Below are 6,000 nucleotides of genomic sequence, written 5' to 3'. Positions count from 1 at the left end.
GCACGTAGCTTGTCTTTGGACTTGTCGACTATCCACTAGGAGACATCTTATCCTACTACTGAGAATGAAAAACGTGCATCATTGAGTGTCATCACTATAGATGGTGTTGAGTACTTGCTCATGCAGGATGTCCTTGAGGGCTTGGATTTGAGGGAGGAAGAGCTGTACTACCACCTTGTCTGGGATGTTGATGAAGAACTCATTGACTTTGACACTGTGGATGTCCCTCCACAAGTAACTGAGATTGGCCGATAGGATGGCACGAGCATGGATGATGTCTTTGGAATCATCCACATCCAAAGAAGTGTTGCAGAAGCTGCTCTTGACTATGATATCTCATATGGAGAATTTAAGAGGTTGCAAGAGGAGGTCTTTGGACCTCGACCACGCATTGACCTCTCGGACTCTCTACATGGTGATAGAGCAATCACTGGGGAAAACCTAGATGCATGGGTTAGGAAACAGAATGATGGGGCTGAGAAGGTACGTTTTCTTGAGATTCAAGCTCGATGTCAGCATGTGCCAGCTGCACCATATGCTGGCATGTTAGGTAGTAACATGGGAGGTTGCAAGATGAGGGTACTCACTTTCATTCACTCTCCCTAAAATTGGGACATCCATGCATCTCGGGTGGAGTACCTCGATCGTGATATCGCCCTGAATTAAAACACGACACGTGCCTCCCAAGCCTAAATCGACATATCTCGATCGAGATACCAACTAATGCCACGCTAGCAGGTTCGGGGTTCTAGTCATCATCCATGTCACCATTACATGTCACCGCCACCACATTATCTCGATCGAGATATCTATGCCACTCGGATCCACATCACGGCCATGCTGTATCCCCTTAGGCATATTTGACTAGCCCATCTCCACCGTCCACGTTGTGAGGTGAAAAAAAGAAAAAAGACCACGCCTCTATAGCCCTTCACCTCCCAAACTTTGAAAATACAAACACAACGGAGGCACCACCAGCCCCACCGGCTGGAACACTTCTCACACTTCACCACCCACCCACACCAGAAAGATAGCTTAAAACCACGATAGACAGTGATCATTCAGCGAAACACACAGCACCATACACACTGTACAAACTCAGAAATTACACCAAACCAAAAGACTCTGGCTAGGATTTACTACCAAGGAAATTCACCCTTGTTGAGATATCGAGCTCGTCTAGTGAGGCTGGGGGATAGGCCCCGCACTTACACCACTGGCATGGTTGGTGAGATCATGGGAGATATGCGGCCAGTGGGATGACAGGCTCTGTGTGACAGCCACTCTAGAGACTGGCATAGTTATAGCGCCAGCTCATTTAGTCGGGTTCATACTATAGAGAACCCGTGTATGTATTTGGTTGAGTACCTTTCATATTATTGTGTACTCTTATCTTGTATATCGTTTTGTTGAGTGTTGAGTAGAGAAGAAGAAGATTTTCAGCCTCTCACCTTGTGTGTTCTCTATTAGGGTTTTGTGAGTGTGTGTGTGTGCTTGCAAGAGCTCAAGCTCTCTTCCCCCCTGCATCTTTTCATGGTGTCAGAGCCTGGTTCATGCTAAGGGCTGAGCTACAAGCAAGAGAACCACAAGAAGCGGTACGAGGGTAAGAGCTTCAACTACTCTTCCCTATTGTGTTGGTGACTACACCCTTGTCGGGAGCTCTACGGGAGGCACCGGCAAACGATCTCTGATTGAGGAGCTTTCTTCGTGGGAGTAAAGCTATAAGGCAACCATACAATCCTTCGGACTAAAATTTTTGGGCCGAAAACGCGTTTCGGGCGCGTCTGGACCTCCGTTTTTCAGAAAGCATGCGATTTCGAGCACTGCGGGTAAGTCATCGATTCTCTGCAGAACTCTGTTTTAAGAACTGCAGGAAGACAGATTGACTGTGCAGACACTGTGGGTGCTGCAAAGAGGTCTACAGTTTCCATTGGGTGTATGTATGCACATTGACGTCACTGTGGTTGTGACATTTGAGAGTACGATAGTACCGCTGTGCAGAAAATACAGCAGTTTGTGCAGAAAAAACCAGAGTGCAGTTTCTGGTAAAACTGTGTGTTTGGCAAGATGTCTAATGATGGCATAACACAGATTGTGGCTGAGAAGCTGGATAAGAATAACTTCCATGCTTGGAGGTTCAGGTTGACGAATTTCCTGATGGGAAAAGGCTATTGGGACTACATAGAAGGTGAGCATGAAGAGGCACCGGAGATACCGGATATACCGACTGCTGCTGCAGATGTGAAAGAGTTTAAAGACTGGAACCAAGGAGCCAGGAAGGTTATGTATTGGCTTTCCATTAGTATACAGGACACCATGATTGGGCACATTCAGGATGCCAAGTCCCCCAAGGAGGCGTGGGACACCTTGGTAAAGCTTTATGAAACAAACACCAAGGTACGTAAGATACAGTTGAAGAATGAACTTCATACTGTGGAGAAAAAGAGCATGTCTGTGAATGACTATGCGTTGAAGATAAAGGGTATTGTGGAATCCCTTGCATCTATTGGTGTGTCAGTAGATGATGATGACAAGGTGGAAGTCTGTCTACGTGGTCTCGGGCCACAATACAAGGCGTTTAAGACGTCTATTCAGACTCGGGAAAACATTCCCAACTTTACAGATTTGGTGTCTATGCTGATTATAAAAGAGAAGAGCTTGGGTGAAGACCAACAGTCTTCACAAAGCAAAAACCATTCAGAGCAATAGGCCTTCTACACGAGTTCAGGAAGAGGACGAGGTAGAGGAGGCCGTGGACGCGGTCAAGGAGGTGGCCGAACAGGTAATCAGAATTATGGTCAGCAGCAGCAGCAACAACAATAGTCCCAGAATCAACAACAACAACAACAACACGCAGGTGAAAGAGGCAAATTCAGAGGCAGGGGGAGTCAAAGAGGCCATGGAAATTGGCAAAGGCAATATAATGATGCACATGAATGCTATTATTGTGGTAAGCCTGGACATGTGCAGTCAGAATGTTATAAGAAGCAGGCTGACATGCAAAATGGGAAAGTGTAGCAAAACAACTATGCATCCTCAAGCAGAAATAATGAGGATAATGAAAGGTTGTTTGTTATGCAGCATGTTGTGAATGCCATGTCTGAAAATGTTGATGCAGCACAAAAAGATAATGTATGGTATGTGGATTCAGGCGCTTCGAACCACATGACGAGTCATGGGGAGTGGTTCAAGGAGATGAAAAACCCGGAAAGACCAGGTTTTGTGGAAACAGGGGATGACACAGCTCATCCAATTGCCCACGTTGGAGATGTGCCATTGTCTATGCAGGATGGCAAAGTGAAGTACCTTGCAGATGTACTTCATGTACCGAACATAACAAAGAATCTGGTTTCAGTTGGCCAGATGATTGAGCAGGGTTTGCAGGTTCGGTTTAACCCTGATGGGTGTTATGTTGAAGATTTCAAAGACAAGTGCAGGTTGGTTGCAAAAGGCAACAGAGTGGGCAGAATGTTTACGTTGGATGTAGACATGCCTGAGATGAGTGCTGCGATGTTTGCAAATGGTTCAGGAATTGTTGCAGACACAGACATATGGCATAAAAGAATTGGACATGTGAATGTGCAGAGATTGAAGTCTATGCAGACAAAAGGAATTGTGATAGGGCTGCCAAAATTTAAAGTGGAAGGTATGCATAAAATCTGTGAAGCATGCCAATTTGGGAAGCAAACAAAGCATGTGTTTCCACGTCCAGATATGTGAGCAGAAATGCACTAGATGTTGTGCATTCAGATGTATGGGGTCCTACGAAGACCATATCTATGGGAGGTTGCAGGTATTATGTGACTTTCATTGATGGACCACACAAGGAAAGTGTGGGTATATTTCATGAAGGAGAAGAGTGAGGTGTTCACTCATTTTCAGAATTTCAGAATTTTGGTTGAAAAGCAAACAGGAAAATATGTAAAGTGCCTAAGGTCAGATGGAGGGGGAGAGTACTTCTCCAATGAGTTCTCTGAATATTTGAAGAAGAATGGTATTCGGAGACAGTATACATGCAGATACACTCCGCAGCAAAATGGAGTTGCTGAGCGGAAAAACAGGCACATTGCTGAGATTGCGCGGGCATTGATGGAAGAGAAGAATATGCCGCATTTCTATTGGGCTGAGGCTGTTTCTACAGCAGTATACATCATGAACAGGACTCCGACTGTGCAGCCATACATGATGTAACTCCAGAGGAGAGGTTTACTGGCAGAAAACCAGATTTATCTCATCTGAAAGTCTTTGGATGCATTGCATATGTGCATGTGCCAGATGAGCTGAGAACTAAGCTGGATCCGAAAGCTGAAAAATGTGTGTTTATTGGATATTCCCTTGAGCAAAAGGGATACAGGTGTTATAACCCTGCTACACGTGAGTTGAGGGTAAGCAGGGATGTTGTCTTTGATGAGATGAGCAGCTGGTATGCTGCTGAGAAAGAAGCTGTTGGGGCTGATGTGAGTGGAAGTGTGGTTGCACAGAATGCAGGTCAGCAATCACAGTCTTTGAGTGGACCAGGAGAGTCCTCATCTAGTGGGTCTATTGATAGACTATGGAGTGGCAGGCTGCGTCATAATACTAGTCCTACAAATATGCCTGACATTTTTGCAGGGCATTCTCATGTTGATGGAGACTCTAGTGGCTCAGATATGAGCCTTGATGAGGAGCTTGGAATCCCAGCTATGAGAACACCTGGTGTAAAGAAGGCTATGGAAGCCATGAATGAGAAGCTGCGAAGATCTGGGAGAGTGAGAAATCCTGTGCAGAGATTTACCTATGATGGTTATGTGGCACATCACTATGCATATATGGCAAAGGTTGTGCAGGTTGTTGAGCCCACATGCATTGATGAGGCTGTTGGAAATGTGTGTTGGGAGAAAGTTATGGATGAGGAGATGGATGCACTATATGGAAATGAAACTTGGGATTTAGTGCAATTGCCTGAAGGCAAGAAAGCCATTGGATGCAAGTGGGTGTACAAAGTAAAACATAACAGTGATGGAAGCATAAACAGGTACAAGGCTAGATTGGTAGCCAAAGGATATGCGCAGACATATGGGATTGATTATGAGAAAACTTTCAGCCCAGTTGCCAAGATGGCAACGGTGAGAGTTGTGATAGCAGTGGCTGCGTCAAAGCAATGGTCTTTACATCAGATGGATGTAAAGAATGCATTCTTGCATGGGGATTTGCAAGAAGAGGTGTATATGTTGCAGCCACCTGGTTATGAGGATGTGGGTCACCCCGAGCATGTTTGCAGGTTGAAGAAAGCCTTGTATGGCTTAAAGCAAGCACCAAGAGCATGTTCTGACAAGATTTCTGAATATCTTGTCACTATTGGCTTTCATATAGCCAATGCAGATTTCTCATTGTATGTGAGACATGGTGATAGAGGAGTTGTGCTTGTTGTCATCTATGTAGATGACTTGATCATTACGGGGGACCATGATGCAGAGATCTTTGATGTAAAGATCTTGCTTAGACAGAAGTTCGAGATGAAGGATCTGGGGGAGCTCAGATATTTCTTGGGCATTGAGGTGATTAGGTCACCACATGGTATTGGATTACTGCAGAGACAGTATGGCTTGGACATGTTGTCCAAGTATGGTATGACAGGCTGTAAGCCTATTTCTGTGCCATTGGATCAGAATGGCAAGTTGAGTGCAGATTCAGGAGAGATCTTGGAGGATCCTACTATGTACAGGAGCATAGTAGGAAGTTTAATCTACATGACGATCACCAGACCAGATTTGAGCTATGCTGTTGGGTTGGTGAGTCAGTTTATGCAGGTTCCACGGAAACCGCATTTGGATGCAGTGAGACGCATACTGAGGTATGTGAAGTCTACTTTGCATTGTGGACTATTCTATGAGACTGGGACAGAGATATGTGTACATGGGTACACAGATGCTGATTGGGCTGGTAGTATCTCAGACAGAAGATCTACCAGTGGATTCATGTTTTCTTTGGGGAGTGCTGCTGTGACTTGGAGCAGCAAGA

Source organism: Cibotium barometz, chromosome 14 (genome assembly GCF_041138505.1).
Source record: "Cibotium barometz isolate CiBa-2024 chromosome 14, ASM4113850v1, whole genome shotgun sequence".
Taxonomy (NCBI): domain Eukaryota; kingdom Viridiplantae; phylum Streptophyta; class Polypodiopsida; order Cyatheales; family Cibotiaceae; genus Cibotium; species Cibotium barometz.
Note: the sequence above shows the minus strand (reverse complement) of the source record.